General features: G+C 43.9%; 1 long non-coding RNA gene across 1 annotated transcript in view; it reads left to right on the plus strand.

Moving 5' to 3' along the window:
- The window catches only part of LOC309667194, a 37995-nt gene extending 27461 nt beyond the window's left edge, over positions 1-10534 (plus strand). Inside the window, exon 2 of the long non-coding RNA XR_014267607.1 lies at positions 7964-10534. This is a non-coding gene — a long non-coding RNA (uncharacterized lncRNA). The remainder of the gene's footprint in view (positions 1-7963) is intronic.
- The last annotated feature ends 9438 nt before the right edge of the window (positions 10535-19972 follow it).

The raw sequence follows: 19972 nt of genomic DNA on the forward strand, positions 1-19972 counted from the left end.
AAGAAATAGAGGCCCTCAGGTGGGAAGTACCTCACTTCCTGCCACCTGCACCCATAACCCAGCCTGCACCTGTACTAGCTCCTGAGCCCATTCTCTGCACCTCCCTCCTGACAAAATGGAAGTGATGTCCCTCCTCCCTGAAAGGTCAGTTCCCTTCCCGAGGCCATGGATTCCAACCTTCTCAGAAAATGTGTGTTACCAACCATCTCACCTTTTCTAGCCTTGATCTGTTCCCCTCTAATGGATTCTTTTCATCAGCATCTAAACGTGCTCTAGTCGCTCCTATTCTTAAAAAATCCCGCTCCCAGACCCCAAATTTCCTTCCTGGTTCTACTCTTTTCCTCTCCTCCCCTTCACACCCAAACTGGTTGGGAGAGTTGTGCATAGTCATTGTTTGCCCTCATTCAGCACCTGTTTACTCATCAGCCCCGTCCAACTGGCATCCTCCCCTACTTCTCCGTTAAAACTATTTTTATCAAAGTATCCAGTGGCCTCCACGCCCTTAAATCTCATGGACACTGCTGAATTTTCACAGTATTTGACCTCTCAGTAGACTGTAGCCAATTTAACCTTCCTTCTTTGGGAAAAACTATTTTTTCTTGGTATCTAAGCAGCCATATACTCTCCTGGTTTTTCTCCCACTTCCATGGCTCAATTTCTCTGTCCCTTTGCAGATTTTCCTCTTCTAATTGACCTTTAAACATTGGAACTGCTCAGGTTCAACCCTGGATCCTCTACTTTTCTCACTCTACACTGTCTGCCTAAGTCATCTCACCCACCTTCATGGTCTCATCTCTATGCTCTCAAATTTGTACAACAGCTCAGACTTTCCTCCAATCTCCAGAGCTTCTCGACTACCTACCTGCTTTACATCTCTGCTTAGATGCCACAAACACATCTGTTTAGAACAAAACTCATGGCCTTTCCCATCATGCCAGAGATCTTGCATTTTCCCCTCCAGATCCGCTTTCCCCAGGAGGCTGATTTAGTTGACTATATCCACTGGCTCCCTTGCCTCTGGCTTCCACTTGGGTTTGGCCACTGGGGATCCCTGGGAAGAGGTTGGAAACTGGGGAGAGAGGGAGGTCAAGGTGTTCACTCCCTTAGCTCCCTGGCTGTGAGGTTGCCAGGAGCTGCCTGATTCCCTTGACTGAAGGTCGCTGCTTCTCTTAGTGGGGCGTCTCTGCATGACCCTCCTCCTCAAGTCTAGGGCAGTTCTGCTCAGCTGCTACCAGCTCCTGGTTATTGCTTTCTCTCTTGTGATTTCCCTATATTCTGTCTACACCATTGTAAATAGTTCCCTCTTGAAATTATCCTCATTTGAACACCTGCTGGTTTTTTCTGGTACTCTGACTGATAGAGTAATTGATGTTAGAAGTTGCACCAGGAAATAGATCCTCATAATGTGCTTCTGGGATTGGGTTGATCATGTTTGAGGAGCTGAACGATAACGTTGGGAGAATGCGGAGGTTCAAAGGATGGAAATGAACGCTCGTCATCCGTGCATGCAGTAGTATCACAATCGTTCAGATGATCAGCGGTCATAGCATGGCATGAAGAGTAAGTGGAGGGCAAGACATGGGGAGATCAAGAGGCTGTGGCACTTAGTTGTTCTGTCGAAGGAAGTGATTTTAAAGATTATAGAGTCACCTAGGTTTTTCTTACAGCTCCAAAGTGCATATATAGGCAAAAAGATAAGAGTATGAATATATATATGTACATATATATATATATCATATATTTAAGAACACTTGTAGAGAATCGAACCTCCATGGCAAACTTGAAGAAATCTCTTGTCCTGAAGTTCTTACCGTGAACAGCCAAGCCCTGTGTCTCATTGCAAGGGTTGCAGAGTTAAAGTGCCAATTAAAAGTTCAGCCTTTCTAAGTCTCTCATGCTAGTGTAAGGCACTGGTGGGACATGGATAAGGCTGAAAACTTTGAGCTGTAAATGTCCCTGAGCCTTCTTTCTGCAAAACAGTGTTTTCAGTGACTATACCTGGAGCAGTTGCCTCGAGAGCTGCTGCTTATTCTCGGGCCCAAACTCTCTCTTCTCTGCCTCCAGCTCTGTAAGAAGAGTTAGATCTCAATATAGCCCATAAGGAGAAATAGAAAAGTCCTGCTCCAGGATAAAATAGTCTACCCACCAAAAGAGTTACAAGATCTTGACACATGGTATCTGGAGGAGTGGGAAGATCATATGTGGGAGGAGATTGTAAGGGTGTTGGGGGAAGATAGTAAGGCTCCATCAGGCCGAATGTATTGATATGGGATATCACCTAGGACTCAGGGTTGGCTCAAGCGCCAGGGAGTGGTGTAAATAGTATGTTGGATTGGATATTAGAGCCTGGAGTCTATGATGGTCTGTGGTTCTTCAGGTCAAAGTTCTGTTAATTCTCTGGCCTAATGTAGAACAGTGGTTCAAACAGAGTGGTGACCACATCACCTGAGACCATCAACATCAACTGGGAATGTATTACAGAAATGGAAATTCTTGAATCTTACCCCAGATTTACAGAATTAGAAACTCTGGAGCTGAGGCCTGGGAATTTGCACTTTCAAAAATGAATCAGATGCTCATTAAAGTTTGGGAATCACTGGTGTAAAACAGATGTCAATGTGCTTACAAGTCACCTGGGGATTCTGTTAAAATGCAGATTCTGCTTCGGCAGGTCTAGGACAGGCCTGAGATTCTAATGTGCTCTCAGGTGATGCCAAGATACTGCTAGTCTGTGAACTGCACTTTGAGCAGCAAGGCCGTAGGAGGGGAAGGAGTCTAGAGGCTCAGGGAAATGGGAATGTTGGAATGGATCAATTTCTCCACCCTGTTCAACCATCACGTCTTCAAATGCCCTGGGATGGGCTTCCCTGGTCGTGCAGTGGTTGAGAATCTGCCTGCCAGTGCAGGGGACACAGTTTCGAGCCCTGGTCTGGGAGGATCCCACATGCCGCGGAGCAACTAAGCCCGTGCGCCACAACTACTGAGCCTGTGCTCTAGAGCCTGCAAGCCACAACTGCTGAGCCCACGCACCACAGCTGCTGGGGCCCGCACACCTAGAGCCCATGCTCCGCAGAGAGAGAGGCCCACACACTGCAGCGAGGAGTGGCCCCTGCTCGCCGCAACTAGAGAAAGCCCACACGCAGCAGCACAGACCCAATGCAGCCAAAAATAAATAAATTAATTAATTTTAAAAAAAATGCCCTGGGAGGACCCACCAAGGAAGGAAAAAAATGCATTGGTAAAGGGCACCAGAATCATTGAAGAGTTCTGAGGTGGCTCTCTGAAGGTCAGAAATAACAGGGGACTTCCCTGACAGTCCAGTGGTTAACACTTGGCCTTCCAATGCAGGGGGTGCGGGTTTGATCCCTGGTCGGGGAGCTAAGATCCCAGACGCCTCGCGGCCAAAAAACCAAAACATAAAACAGAAGCAAAATTGTAACAAATTCAACAAAGACTTTAAAAATGGTCCATATCAAAAAAATCTTAAAAAAAAAATTACAGTGCTGATGTGGCAGTGAAATTGGTTTCTGTGGTCTCTGGTTTCCATCAGAGACAAGGTAAATGCAATTACCTTAATAAGCCACAGGGATGGAGAAATAGAGTTTTGTATGCAGGGATCTGTGGCAATCAATGGCTAATTGATCACCTAAAATGAACTGGATGGGCAGTGTACTAAGTTACTTCCTTACAAATGTAGGGAGAAAAATTCTGGCTCTGCTAGGCAGAGACCAAACTTGCATCATCATATTGGGAATATATAGCTTCTTATCCAGTTCCCAGACCTAAGCCCGTTTGCAGACCAAGAACCTTTTGAGAAAGGACCCTGCAACTTACCTCAAGCCTAGAGGGACAAGTGACCATTTATCAGGGTGACTGAGTACTGGGGAAAGGGTACTTATCCATCTCCTTGGGGGATTGTTATTGAGCTTATGCTGATCCCTAGATCAGAAATGCCATCTGGGTTCACTAGAGGAATGGCTATTGAGATCAGATGATAGAGCCTTGACTTGAACTAACAAGGGGTCCAGCCAATGTGATCCCCTGTCCCAGAATGGATAGTTCGAGGAGATGTCCTCAGGAAATGGAATGCTCCCCACGGTGTTTCCCTGAGAGCTATGATGGCAGTGCCACCGCCTCCCTGATAAATGATAAGTGCCCTACTCCAAATAGCAAACCAAAAGCAATATTTTATTCCTGTCCCCACTGGGAAACCCCCAAAGCATCCCTCTCCAGCTTCCCTCTTACTCTCGACTCTGCGTTTCTTCTCAGGATACTCTTCCCTCGCTCAACCCTTCCCTCGATGCCTGTTCCGCTGCAGACCGCTCCCCTTTCTACATCCTTCTGTTCCTCTCCCAGGCTCCTGTGCTTCGTTGCCTTCACTGAAACTTGCCCCTCCACTGAGCACCTCCTTGGGCCCAGTTTGCTTGAGGAGATACAGCTTATACTCTAGGGCAGTTGGTTAACCCTCATGTTGGTATATTTAGTCTCTTCTTACAAGAAATACTTAAATCACAGAAGTCAGACATGTTGGTTGTAAAGCACTGCACCAATACAGACTAAATATAGACTAAAAATGGACTCCCTTTTCCCTTCCTTCCTCAGAGATAAGCAGTGTTAAATTTTCTATTTACTTACATGCACACACAAGCTGAAATATGGCTTTGTTTGTTTATCACAAATAGGATAATACCGTACCTATTATTTGGTGACATGCTTTTCTCACTCAACAGTATATCACAGACCTCATATTACATCATATAGATCCACCTTATAGCTTTTTTAAATTAAACTTTATGTTTTGAGATAATGGTAGATTCACAGGCAGTTGTAAGAAATAATACAGGGAGATCCCATATACCCTCTAGCAAGTTTCCTCCGATGTAACATCTTGCAAAATTATAGTACAGTATCACAACTAGGATATTGATATTGATACAATCCATCAATCTTATTCGGACTTCCCTAGTTTTACTTGCACTCCTTTGGGTGTGTGTATGTGTGTGGGTGTGTGTGTGTTCTATGCAGTTTTATCACGTGTGCAGTTTCCTGTGGGAACCATCACAGTCAAGGTACAGAGCAGTTCCATCACCATGAGGCTCCTTGTGTTGCCCTTTTATACCCACCCCCCTGCCCTCCTGCACCTTCCCTCACTCCTAACTCCTGACAAGCACTCATCTGTTCTCCATTTATATCCTTTGATCATTTCAGAAATGTTCTATAAATGTAATCATATAGTTTATAACCTTTGGGAATTGGCTTTTTCGTTTAGCATAACTCCCTGGGGATTCATCCAAGTTGTGTGTATCAACTTTTTCTTGCTGAGTAGTATCCATGATGTGGATATACCAGTTGGTTTAACCACTCAACCGCTGAAGGACAGCTGGATTGTTTCCAGTTTTTGACTGTTATGAATAAAGTTGTTTTGAGCATTCATGACAATTTTTGTGTGAACATGAGTTCATATTTCTGTGAGATAAATGTCCATGAGTATAATTGCTAGGTTGTATGGTAATTGCATGTTTAGGGGAAATGGGCACACTCATATGCTACAGATATAAGTGTAAAGCAGAACAATATTTTAGGAGAGTAAATGGGCAGTGTTTATCATTTTTTAAAATGCATATACATTTTAACTCAATTTTGCTTCTAGGAACCTATCTTATAGAAATATTTGTGTGCTTGCTAAAAGATATATGTACCAGGATGTTCATTACAGCATTGTTTGCACTGGGAAAAAATTTAAAACAACCAAAATGGCCATATAATACTGTATGCTATACCTCTTTCTATTTTTATTTTTGCCATTGAGTAGGTGCAAACTGTCATCTTGTTGTGTTTTTTTTTGAGAATGAGACTTTTATTTATTCATTTATGGCTGTGTTGGGTCTTCGTTTCTGTGCGAGGGCTTTCTCTAGTTGCGGTGAGCGGGGACCACTCTTCATCGCAGTGCACAGGCCTCTCACTATCGTGGCCTCTCTTGTTGCCGAGCACAGGCTCCAGATGCGCAGGCTCAGCAATTGTGGCTCACAGGCCTAGCTGCTCCGCGGCATGTGGGATCTTCCCAGACCAGGGCTCGAACCCGTGTCCCCTGCATTAGCAGGCAGATTCTCAACCACTGCGCCACCAGGGAAGCCCTGTCATCTTGTTTTAATTTGAAACTCCTTCTGTAGGAACTAGAGTTTAAGCATTTTTTTCCCCAAGATTTTTATTTGTGTTTCTTCTTCTGGCCTAATCTTCACGTTCTTTGCACAAAATACACACTTGAGTGATTGTTCTTTTATTGATTTTTTTTTTTTAATTTTAGTACACATACTGATGAGTTTAGTACACAAACTCATCTTTTTTTTTAGTTTTATTTATTTATTTATTTATTTATTTATTTATGGCTGTGTTGGGTCTTCGTTTCTGTGCGAGGGCTTTCTCTAGTTGCGGTGAGCGGGGACCACTCTTCATCGCGGTGCGCGGGCCTCTCACTGTCGTGGCCTTTCTTGTTGCGGAGCACAGGCTCCAGACGCGCAGGCTCAGTAGCTGTGGCTCACGGGCCTAGTTGCTCCGCGGCATGTGGGATCTTCCCAGACCAGGGCTCGAACCCGTGTCGCCTGCATTGGCAGGCAGATTCTCAACCACTGCGCCACCACGGAAGCCCTTGTTCTTTTATTGATTTTTAGGCATTTTTATACAGTTGATATTGTGGTGTTAACCCCTTACCTGTTGGCCTGCTGCTTGACCTTTGCAACCTAAAACTTTTAGATTTCTGTGAGATCAAATCTGTCACACTTCCCTTTAAGGCTTCTTGTCTTGTTTGGGTAGAGGCTTTCCTACCTCCCATCGTAGTTTCATTCCTATTTTATTAGAGTTATGCTATAACATTAGTTTGTAAGATGCCTCAGATCCTTTTGAAAGAGACAAGAGATACATAGATCCCATAAATAAAGAAAAATGCTGTGTGCAATCTGAGAAATAATTTTTATTTATTCATAACTGTCATGTTCCTTGACAAATATAATTCTTGCTGTGCTGTATACATGTTAGAGTGATGCCGGAAGGAGTAATTATATCATAACTTTAAAGGATTATGAACACCGCAGGGAATGGTGCTGTTTAAACACGTTGCTAATACTGTGTTTGCACATTTTTCAATCTGCTCCAATTACATCCACGTGGCTCGGCAGCCTGGCTTGGACTGGCCTCCTCTGAGAAGGATGGAGAATGTGAGGAGGTCAGAATCTTAATCCACGAGAGGTTGTTTAGGCAAGGAAGTCATTTATCTTGCTGTGGACATAATGAAGAGCTCGCCATCCAGCAATTTGTAATTGATCACAGTTATGTTGCCCAGTGTGGGGCAGGGGAGGGAAATGAAGGGAGGTGTTTGGTCAGAAGATGAGCACAGCTCTCGGAGTGTTTAGTCAAGTCCCCAATTTAGGTTGATTTAGCAACAGCAACAAAAATGAAGTCATTCAGAAGAACCCCAAATGAAACAAAGACATGAAAATGGAGATTTATTCCACATGTTGTGGGTTGATGTTTCCTTGGAAGGAGCGGTCAGGAATTTTTGAGCCTTAAAGCAACCGCATATTTAAGTCATTTAACTAATTTAGACATGCTTGCTGCTACCACAAAGAAAATAAATTATAGTGAGCTCTAGCCTGATGACTAAAAAGCCAATTCACCGAAAATGGAAGAACGTTGATGGTACTCATATTAGGTAATCGGTGCAGTATGTTAGCCCTAGTGGTCTGGTTAACCAAATGAATGCACATTTAGTGAAATTCGGTATAATCTTTTCCTAGAACTACCCCACTCAGTTACGGCGAAATAGGTTCTACTAATCACAGGCTGCATAACTTGGAGATTAAGCATGGTTTGGCAGACAGAGATGCTTTTTATTATATTGTTTGGTCTTTTGTGGAGCATAACGGAAGACGTGTCAGCGAGGCTAATGTGGTTTCTTTCTTTGCTTTAGGAATCCACTTAAGAGTTTAAGTGATCACAGGACTTGAACAAACTTCAGTGCTCATTCAGTCAACTCCTTTCATTTTACAAAAGAGGAAAGAGGAGAAAAAAGGCTGTGACTTGTCTGAGGTCATATAGTGAGTTTATGACAGCCTGGATGATACTTGGGTCTTCTGACGCCCAGGCCTGTGTTCTTAACATTGTAAGAAAATGCACACTCCAAAAGTCCAGGCTGGCTGGGACCTCTGGCCCAATTTCAGGTAACTCAAGACATTTTCAAAATCTTTCCTGGATGTAAAGCCATGTTGAGTTAATTCCATTGAGCAACTGGAGGAATGAAGAAGGGATCCAGAAACTAGGTCTCTGAACTTAAGGTTAAAGCTTTAGTCATTTTTCCTTCTTTTTGGAGCTGACTTGGACTCTTTGTTTCAGATGAAGACCAAGATGTGGTCACCTGTTGTGGAGAAGCCAGGTCACCTTCCTCTGCTCTCTCTTGCTTGCTCTCATTTGCTGGTGGCTTTGTAATTAGGAACAACGCACCATGGGCTGAAGGTTGGGCAACTCTGAGCTGGGGGTAGGAGTGTCACAAAAGAGGGGAAAAAGGTAGCTAAATGCTGATTGAGCACTTAAAATTTTTTAATTTGCGATTTTTCTTTATGTATTTTGGAACCTGTAATTTCCCCCCGACTCTCAGATATTTCCTAAGGCCCTGAGAAGCTCACGGGCCCTAGGCACTATGCTTGTAGAGCCTGTGAGATGGGGACTCGGAAAGGAGTGCCATCAGGGTTCTGTGATCTTCTCTTCTTAGTTTCTGCAGTCCCCACCCTTCACATCCACCCAGGACTCCCTCAGTCAGGGTTGACTGCACGGTAAAGGGATCACGGAGTGACTCAGACTTGCTGAAAATGACAGACAGTTTAGCAAACATTGAGTCATACGATCTCATCTTATTCAAGTCCATTGGAAAACAGGTTAGCAAATCAGGTTTTATTGTCCTGTCAAATTCCCTTTCCCTCCCCACCCTGTAGGCCCAGGCCAGTGTTCTTTCACCACTTCTTTCCTAATTAACATCCTGGTGTGAAAGGAATGCTGTTGAAGGCAGGGCTGTGGTGAACATGCAGTATTTCTTGGGCTACACGACATCCATTCCCCCTCCCTGACGGCATCTGATTTCTTTTAGGGAATCACCTCCTCCTATAGTGCGGTATAAACCCAGGTGCCTATCCCCCTATGGAAACTCTAGGAGAGACCTGATTTTGCCTCTCCCAGCCCTGAGGGTGGACATATGGTCTAAGCCAACAAATCTGATAAGCTCTTCTGGAACTTTAACCTGGAACTCAGGAATAGCTGGCAGGAAGCCACGCTGAATAGGCTAAAGTGTCTGTTCCTGACCTCTTAGACCCTCCTCGATTCCTGCTCATCTCAAGCCTGGCCCTTGAGACTCCTGTCCATTCTCTGAGTACCCAGATGGCTTTTAATACATTCGCACTTAGTTGTCTTAGCTTGAACTGGTTTCTGTTGCTTGCAACCAAGAATTCTGGTACAAGATCCCTTTCTGGCTAGGCCATCACAGGTGGGTCTGCAGTGTTATCTTCACATCTACCCTGTCTAGAGTATTCTAGAATTAGCCTAAATTAGCTCTTTCTTCCACTGGTGACACAGCCTCCAGGATTGGTTTTTTAAAGCTGGTACTAATAGAAAATATTCCTCTAGCTTTCTAGCCCTTACAGTTTCTTGTTATTCAAACAAACACAGGACAAAACTCATCAGGGCTCCACTCCCATAGCTATCACTGATATGAGGGCTCCATTCTCCTGCTCAGAACTCCCAGCTCAGGAATCCACCTCTCTCAGGCAAACATATCACAAATATTTCTCTACCAGAATAGCTAAAATTAAAAAGACTGACAACACCCAGTGTTTGCAAGGATGCAGAGCAACTGCAACTTTAATATATTTGCTGGTGGGAATGCAAAATGATACAGTCACTTTTGGAAATCTGTTTGACAGTTTCTAATAAAGTTAAATATATGCCTACTCTTTGGCCTAACAATCCCACTTCTAGATATATATCGAAGAAAAATTAGTGCGTATGTTTACGAAAAAACTTGTATAAGAATGTTCATAGCTACTTTATTCATAATAGCCAGAAACTAGAAACAACCCAAGTGTTCATCAACAGAAAAATAAAGAAATTGTAGTATATTCATACAATGGAACACTAAGCACCAATAGAAAAGACGGATGACTCGTACATGTAACAATGTGTATGAATCTCAGAAAAATTGTATTGAGCCAAAAGCTAGGAATTCACATGACTCCATTTACATAAAGTTTGAAGACAGGCAGAACTAATCCATGGTAATAGAAGTCAGAACAGTGATTATCTTTGTGGGAATATTGACTAGGAAGAGGCACAGGGAGCCTTCTGGAGTACTGGAAATATATTTAATCTAGGTGGTAGTTACATGGATGTATAAACATGTAAAAATCCATTAAGCTGTACACTTAAGACTTGTATGCTTTATTGTATGTGTTATACTTCAGTGAAAAAGATAAAAAGAAAAGGTAAAAGAAGAAAATGATCACATGGACATCAGCAGTTCTATAATTTAAATGTTTTGTTAATTCTGCATCCAGTCAAATTAGATGTATCCCCAGTTGTGTGTATGATGTTCAGGAGAGAATGGAAACCTTTTGTACTTTTCCCCTCTGTGCTTTGTTACATCAAAGCATTAGGAAGCTAATATGTTTCCCCTTCCAGGAGGATTTATATGTTCAAAGGAAAACCATTGGGAGAAAGTAATGATTAACACAAAGGAATGACGGGTTCAATGGTGGGCTTTCAGCCATCAGTAGAGGAGGTATTTCAGGTCAAGGGAGGGTCAAGGGACGCTCCTAGCATATTCCACACTGAATGGGTAGAAGTGAGCAATAAACTCCTAACAGTCATTTCTGCTGATCTACTGGTATGGTCAACAGCCTTTGGTGTTCCGCTTCTGTGATGGAAAAATCAACTGGCTTGTTTCCAACAGCCGAGAGGAAGTGTTTGTCTCCTGGGGTCAGTCTTTTCCTTTAAAGCTGGGGGGGAGGGTGGGTCTCTCGAGCAGCTTTCCATCTGCATTGAGAACGTGGACAGAAAGCAGGAAAAAGAGAGGCCAGGATAGAGGATGCTGAAATGAGGGTGAAAGTGGAAAATCACGGGTGAAAGTGAGTACAGGGCAGCGCCATAGGCAACAAACAGAAGACACAGCAGGAGCAAGGAGAGGGGAAGGGAACCCGGCAGAGAGTGCAGTGAAAACGCAGTCATTGTGAGTGGACGAGACCCCGAAGCCAGGGCCACTGTGCCCTTGGCACCTGCAGCCTGTGAATCTCTGTGCCCCTCGGGAAGCGGCTGGGTGGGCGAGCTGTCTCCTGGCTTCTTCCTCTCAGACTCTGAGCTCGCCCCTCCCTCCACTGTGCCTACAACATAAAACCTCATCTGATCACATTAATCCCCAGATTAAAATTATCTAATAGCTTGACATGATCTCTTTAAAAAGTCCAAGCTTCTTAATATGGCTTACAAGAGCCTTTCATGACACATCCCCGCTCGTTCCTCCACCCACATCTATTTTGTGAATAATGAGTAAATGTGTTAGTAAATTTTAGTTACAATCCTGTTCACAGAATCTGGCTGTCTAGTTCCACTTGAAGAATCCTAGGAGGGTATCGACTGTATTTACCCGGCCCAACTCCAGGAGAACACTGTGAGAGAGCTCCTGAAACAGGGGCCCTGCAGGACTTGATCCCTCCAGCCGGGACGACCTGCACCCTTCCCTGCTGAGTGGGCGCAGGAAGTTGCAATCGCCTAACTGAGGTTTGGATAAAGAGATGCATCCTCACCCTCCGACTCTCATCCAGGACCCTTGTTCTGACAGAAAGTTCTCTCTTCTACCTTCCAAATCCTGGCTGCCCTTCAAGACTCACCTCAATTACCACCTCCATTATAGCCCACTCAGGCTCAGGAGTAAGGTTTTCTGGTATTTTGGCAGCAGACCTGGTCTGGGGGCAAAAGGAAGATCTTAGGACCAGAAGCTGACAGGCCTTGGGGTGGTAACGTGAGTGGGTGCTAGTGGCCTAAGGTCCAGTTTCCAGGGGCCAAAAGCAGACTAACAGCTTAGTTTCCATAAGCATCAGTCTGTAACCTGGAGGGTCCAGCTTCCTGCTGGGGCAGAGAGGCAGACGGTTCCAGCAGAGGGCGACAGCTGAAGTTAAGGGACAAGTCTCGTCAGTGTGGCTCCAGGTAACCAGCTCCCTTAGAGCAGGACCCCACCTGGTGATGTGGAACTACAATTCCGATTCCAAAGCCTGAGGCAAGAGGCAGGCAGGAGCAAGGCAAGATGTCAGGGCCCCAGCCTGGATTAGGAAAGTGACTCAGACCCCAGCCATGCAGACCAAACGGACCCACCAGGGAGAGCTCAGAGAAGGTGGAAATTCCACGGGCCCCAGGTGGTAAAGGCCCATGGACACTGCCGCAGTGAACCATCAACAAACTAGTCATTCCAGCCTGACCAGCTGTTAGTCATCCCAGCTACAGCTCAAGGACTAGGTAGGGCTGAGCTTGATGGGGAGGGGTGCTGTGAGCTGCAGCCATTCTGGGCTGGGAGAGGCAGGTGCTGAACCTTCTCTGGGAACCTGCCCCACGCACCCCACACCCCTCAACATAGTTGCTGGTGCCTCTCCTCACTTTTTCTGTATCCTCCTACTGTAAGTAACCCCTGCAGCATGTAGCAGAGGGCCAGGCACACACAGTGAATGTGAGTTAAGTTGGACTGAATTGCATTTAGGTGCTTGGCAGTGCAGGCCTTGATGTGGGCTCTGCTGTCTAAAGGAACCCTTTCCCTTGTGTCTTATATTGCTGATCAGGACGGTCACTTCCCATTCTCCTGGGACCCATAAAGAAGTGGAGGACAGTACGTGTACCCCACACCCGCCTTCCTCTGCCATCTCCGGGTTCAGCGCCTCAGCAAAAGAGATCTATTCCTTCTTCCTTTCTGCCCCTAACATCAGTGGAAAAACTTGATCTGGTTGCCATGGAGACCAGCCACTGACTTCAGAGTGCCTGTTTATTAAAGATGAAAGTAATGCATGCCTGGCTGATCTGAGCAGCTGTCAGAGAGGGATTCGGCTGTTAGCAAAGAAAGTCACTAATTTCGAGGCATAATCACTCAAGAGGGAGACGGCCCCCCTTCATCTTCCAAGTGGAGCTGAGCAGTGTGGGTAAGATCTGCCCCAGCAAACATTTCTTGTTCGGGTTTTTTGTTTGTTTATTTTATGATTAATATGGTAACTGTACTTCTTTTCCCCCTTATTTCCTACTAAAATATATAGACTTTCAGTGGTGTGATAGATTAATTAGGCTTTGTGGGCAGGCTGAGGAAACCCAAACCCTCTCATGACGTCGTTTCCTTTGGAAAACGTATTCTGAATTCCATGCCACCTACTTTCCAATGAGCTTGTCTGTTTATTCATTCAACAGTCTCCACCAGGTGTGTGAGAAGAAAAGAGGTGGTGTTGAGAGATACAGAGAGCAGACTTGTTGTGTTCTGTGTGTGCCTGGACAGATGGGAGAGAAGCGGGCGCCTTCCCAGGGAGACGATACATTCGAAGAGAGGTGGGGAGTCTCCCGTCTCCCAGCCAAAGGAGTTGTGTGATCAGAAAATCAGTCCATTTGCTTCTGCTTTTTGTTCTTTTCATTCGTTCAATGATAAAATCTGAGAGAATATTTGAATTCCGAGATCCATTATTTTGATTCACCAAGTATTCTCTAAAACCGGCGAAGCAAACCGGGTTAACTCCTGCTTGGTTGTAAAGGAACAGCACGGTCCCCACTGCAGCGCTTTAAGATGAACAAACCGACCAGGGAGGCTGAGTGTTCAGAGAAGAGGCAGCTGGTAGCTGGTCCTTACGTCTAGAAACAAAGATCTAGCCCAGCTGTCTGGTCAGAATCCAGCCAAGTCTCTCATCCTTTCTGACCTCAGTTTCCTCATCTGAAAATGAAGTAATGAGCAAGCTGATCCTTTCCAGTTCTAAATTTTCTTTCGTTCTTGGTAGGGATTGTAAGTGTAGGTCTCCATAAAGAGAAAGGGCTCCTAACCTTGGACAGCTGAGCAAGGGTTAACTCTGGGTCTAGGTCCCTGTGAACCAAGGACAACCCACGCCTCTGGTCAAGGGGGTCTCAGGCCAGGGCAAGTGCTTGTTTCTAGTCTCTCTGCAGCGATGGCCAGGCATTTACGTGGTGGTCTAGGCAGCAGCTTCCACCCCGCTTCTCCTGAGCTGCCTGGTCCGTGGGAACAAAGAGTTTGCAGCTAAGGAATGGAAGTGGGTGTTGTCAGTGCTTTCAGAGCCCAGATCTGCCTGGAGCTCCAGGAAGGAAGCCTCTGGGCAGACAAGCCTCAGAAGTGCCAGTAGACACCCCACTGAAGCTTTTATTTCTCACCCTCTCCATTCGTAAGGCGAGCAAAACTGCTGTCTCATGTCACTGAAATGCCTTCTCCTGAGCTCTTGCTGGAACCATGTTTCTCCAAAGGACATGCATGGGTCTTATGTTTACATGTTTCACTGAGAGAAATTTGAATCCCATTCATGCGATGCCAAGGCAAGTTATAACACATTTTTTACACATTGATTTAAAAATTTTTTATGCCAATTGTATAAAACAGTAGGGAAAGGGAATAATATGCATTCATTCATCCATCCATTCATTTAACAATGACTTATTGTAGGCACTTACTATGGGCCAGGCACTGTTCTAAGTACAAACCTGCCCTCAAGGGGGATACATTTATTTTTCTTAAAACCAGCTTTATTGACATGTAATTTCTATACAATAAATTCACCCATTTTAAGTGTAAAGTTTGATGCAATTTAAAATTTTTAAATTGAAGTATAGTTGATTTATAATATTGTGTTAGTTTCAGGTGTATAGCATTGTGATTCAGTTTTTTGTTTCTTGTTTTTTGGGTTTTTTGGGGTTTTTTTGAAGATTATATTCCATTATAAGTTGTTATAAGGTATTGGGTATAATTCTCCATGCTATAGGTAAATCCTTGTTGCTTATCTATTTTATGTATAGTAGTTTGTATTATTTTTTAGATTCCACATGTAAGTGATATCATGCAGTATTTGTGTTTCTCTGACTTATTTCACTAAGCATAATATTCTCTAGGTCCATCCATGTTGCTGCAAACGGTAGTATTTCATTCTTTTTTATGGCTGAGTAATATTTCAGTGTGTGTGTGTGTGTGTGTGTGTGTGTATGTGTGTGTGTGTGTGTGTGTGTGTATTTGCAAGCCAATTGTCTGTTGATGGGCACTTGGGTTGCTTCCATGTCTTGGTTATTGTAAATAATGATGCTGTGAATATTGTGGGGCATGTATCTTTTTGAATTAGTGTTTTTGTTTTCTTTGACTATATACTCAGGAGTGGAATTGCTGGATCATATGGTAGTTCTATTTTTAGTTTTTTGAGGAACCTTCATACTGTTTTCCATAGTGGCTGCACCAATTTACATTCCTACCAATAATGTACGAGGGTTCCCTTTTCGCCACATCCTCGCTTGTATTTACTGTTTGTAGACTTTTAGATGATAGCTATTCTGACTGGAGTGAGATGATACCTCATTGTGATTTTGATTTATATTTCTCTAATAATTAGTGATGTTGAGCATCTTTTCATGTGCCTGTTAGCCATCTGTATGTCTTCTTTGGAGAAATGTCTATTCAGGTCTTCTGCCCATTTTTTGATTGGGTTGTTTGTTTTTTTGATATTGAGTTGTATGACCTGTTTGTATATTTTGGATATTAACTCCTTGTAGGTCACATCATTTGCAAATATTTTCTCTCATTCTGTAGGTTATCTTTTTGTTTTGTTGATGGCTTCCTTTGCTGTGCAAATGCTTTTGTATTTGATTAGGATCTATTTAATTTTGCTTTTATTTCTTTTGCCTTGGGGGATTGATCTAAGAAAATATTGCCCTGATTTATGTCAAAGAGTTTTCCCTATGTTCTCTTCTAGGAGTTTTATGGTGTCATGTCTTACATTTAGGTCTTTAAACCATTTTGAGTTTATTTTTGTATATGGTGTTCTTTTTTAAAAATTTTTATTTATTTTTTGGCTGTTTTTGGCTGCGCGTGGGCTTTCTCTAGTTGCAGCGAGCAGGGGCTACTCTTCATTGTGGTGCATGGGCTTCTCATTGCGGAGCACAGGCTCTAGGCGTGAGGGCTTCAGTAGTTGTGGCACACGGGCTCAGTAGTTGTGGCACACGGGCTTAGTTGCTCCGCGGCATGTGGGATCTTCCTGGACCAGGGCTCGAACCCGTGTCCCCTGCATTGGCAGGCGGATTCTTAACCACTGCGCCACCAGGGAAGTCCTGTGAGGGAATGTTCTAATTTCATTGATTTACATGTAGCTGTCCAGCTTTCCTAGCACCACTTGTTGAAGGGACTGTCTTTTCTCCATTGTATATTCTTGCCTCCTTTGTTGTAGATTAATTGACCATAAGTGTGTGGGTTTATTTCTGGGGTCTCTATTCTGTTCCATTGATCCAAGTGTCTGTTTTTGTGCCAATACCTCACTGTTTTGATTACTATAGCTTTGTAGTATAATCTGAAATCTGGAAGGGATATACCTCCAGCTTTGTTCTTTTTTCTCAGGATTGGCTTGGCAATTTGGGGTCTTTTTATGATTCCATATAAATTTTAGGATTATTTTTTCTAGTTCTGTGAAAAATGACATAGGTATTTTGATAGAAATTGCATTAAATCTGTAGATTGCTTTGGGTAGTATGACAATATTAATATTTCCAATCCAAGAGCATAGGACATCTTTCCATTTCTTTGAATCATCTTCAGTTTACTTTATCAGTGTTTTATAGTTTTCAGTGTATAAGTCTTTCACCTCCTTGGTTAAGTTTCCTAGGTTTGTTTTTGGTTTTGTTTTTGTTTTTTGAGGTGTTTTTAAATGGGATTTTTTCCCTTTCTCCTTCTGATATAACCACCACCGCAGTCAAGATATAGAGCACTTCCATCACCTCAAAAAGTTTGCTTGGCTGTATAAGTGTATAAGTCTTTCACCTCCTTGGTTAAGTTTCCTAGGTTTGTTTTTGTTTTTGTTTTTGTTTTTTGAGGTGTTTTTAAATGGGATTTTTTCCCTTTCTCCTTCTGATATAACCACCACCGCAGTCAAGATATAGAGCACTTCCATCACCTCAAAAAGTTTGCTTGGCTGCTTTGCAGTCAATCCCCTCCCCCCACCCTCAGCACCTGGTAACCACTGATCTGCTTTCTGTCCCTATAGTTTGCCTTTTCTAGCATCATATAAGGAACATACTTTTCAATAGCAAATACAGCTAAAAAAATAAATAGGCATGTGCACTCCCAAGAGCTTTGAAATGGGACACACAGACTGTGCTATTGGAGCACGAAAGTGATGTCAAGAAGGGACTTCCAAGCTGAGTGCTGAAGGCTAATAGCAGTTAATCAGGTGAGGAGGAGTGAGAGTAAAAAGTGTTCCAAGCTGTGGGAATAGGGATACATGAGGCCAAGAGGAGGGAGAGTGCAATTCAGGTTCGTCCAGGACCTAAAAGTTTTCATAGCTCAAGGTTGGAGTATGAGGGGGTAGGAGTGGTAAGTGAAGAATCCGAAGAGATAAACCTTCAAACAGAGAAGGTCTTGTTTGGTCCTTATTCCCAGTTGGGGGGGGAGCCATTGCAGGATCTTAAGCAGGAAAGTGAGGGGATCAGAGTTGTATTTTAGAAGGATCACTCTCTCTGCATGTAGGAAGCATGGCAGGCAAGGCAGGAGGTGGAGCCTGATTAGGGGCTGGTGCAGTGATCCAGGTGAGAGGTGCTAGCAGACTGGGCTGGGGCAGTGGCAGGTGGTGGGAATGAAGAGAAGCAGGTAAATATGGGAGAGATTTAGGAGGCAGCAGTAAACAGACTGGGTAACTTACTGGAAGTGGAGCGAGTGAGAGAGAAAGGCATCAAAGAGGACTCCATGGCTTCTAGATTGCATGCCTGTGAGGAAGATGTTGGCATTCGCTGAGACAGAGAACAGTCAGTGGAGCAGGGCTGGAGGGGCGGGGAGAGGAGACGACGGGCTCTGCTTGGGAAGCGTCGAGTTTGGGGGCATCTAGGAAAATGACTTCCACAGTTGGATATGTGTGTAGAGCTCAGGAGAGAGATCCTCACTGAGATTTCTCTGTAAACTAGCTTCTGGGTTCTTCCATAGAATTGACCTACAAAAGAAGGACTAAAGGTTTCATCCTGTCAAGTGGAACATTTGTTCATAGGAATAGAATTTGCTTCTTGTGTAGTTAGGTCTAGGGAGATTTGTTCCCACGTTAGGAAACTTATAAAACCTGTGAAAGTGTTACCAACTTCCAATGAATGACCTTTGCCCCGCTCCCCTTTCCCAGTACAACCCGGGAGTCAACACTTGAGTATCTTTTTGATGAGGAAGCAGAAATGGAGTGAAGTGAGCACACCAAGGCCAATCATACCTGAGCTTTCTAATCCTAAATTATCCAGGGACCTGGATGTTATATGTTCCATGATGCTGACAGTATTTGGTTGCATCTACAAAATGAAGCCCACAGACATGTTTCAATAAACTGAGTGGATTAGAGGGTCAAAAGAAACCCTTTTCTCTTCCAACCTCCTTTTCTCTCTCAAACTGAAAGACATTAAGGAAATTCATTTCAATTTTGTTGTTGTTTGTTCTGTTTTGTTAAAGGAAGGCTGGAGAAACCTAATCCTAGGTGCTGCCATTGAGGCAATGACACAGAAATATTTTGGTGCGGGGCAGAAGTTATAGGTTATTACAAGATATTCAATATAGTTCCCGTGCTATACGGTAGGTCCTTGTTGTTTATTTTATATATAGTGGTGTGTATCTGTTAATCCCAAGCTCCTAATTTATCCCTCCCCGACCCTTCCCTTTGGTAACCATAAGTTTGTTTCTCAGAAGCAGATAGTATTTTCTCTCATCTCAACAAGAACTCGGGCGACCGTGATTTTATCAGGCATGCGTCATTAGTCAGCTTATCAAAGTCTCACATGGGACTACCCTTAAGTGATCTGTGTTTCAAAAGTACCTCTCCCCTCTCCCTCCATAACCAAGAGGACAAGAAAGGGCAACTCAGTCCCTATGCAAACACCGTGACTCCTGAGACCGTGACTCTCTTGCCTGCCTGAGAACTCTAGTGTCTTACATGTTTGGTTCTTTCTCTCCTTTGCACTGACATTCAGGCCTCGTGGCTGTTTATCAGCTGTCTGAGGCTATCATAATAGATTTTTGCTTTCATTTATAACATAAGTCACACTCTTCTTGCATCTGTTGCTGCGTTTTCCAAAGGAAATTCAATACCCACTTTTCTCATTATTTGCTCATCAGCTTGCTTACTCATCAAAAGACCAATGCTATTTGATATTTCAGAAGATTATTTTCCCTGTTAGGTGATGTGTCTAAGGGAAGAGGAGCTGGCCCCAGCGTCAGGTGACTGAGTTTTGTTCCCAGTTCTGCACTTGACTCAATACATGCCCTTGGGCAAGTCACTAAGCCTCTTCGTGCTGCGGTCTCTGGGGATGAAATCTGCCAACTGCATCATGTGGATTTGAACCTTAGTGGCCTCCGGGATAAAAATACAAGGGAGCCAGGTGTCCATGTGGGCTCAAACTGATGGGAGGAGAATGACCACAGGACCTCAAAAATGTCCTTGAGCAGCAAATTCTGCAACAGGGTCAGGCCACATCAGTGTCCTTGGGCATTTGTCCAGTGGCCTGTGGGGTCAATTCTAGCACTTGTATTTTTCCAGAAAAAAGAAGGAACTGCTTTAACCTCCCAGTTTGTATATCCTGTCTACTCCGTGTCTCCACGCCTCTGTACTTCCCCCGCCACGATGCTCACTACTGATTGTTGCTATTTGCTTGATCACTTGCCTCCTGGATTGGAAGCTTCTCGAGGGAGGGGACCATGTCT

This window comes from Balaenoptera physalus (genome assembly GCF_965194825.1).
Source record: "Balaenoptera physalus genome assembly, chromosome: 9".
NCBI lineage: Eukaryota > Metazoa > Chordata > Mammalia > Artiodactyla > Balaenopteridae > Balaenoptera > Balaenoptera physalus.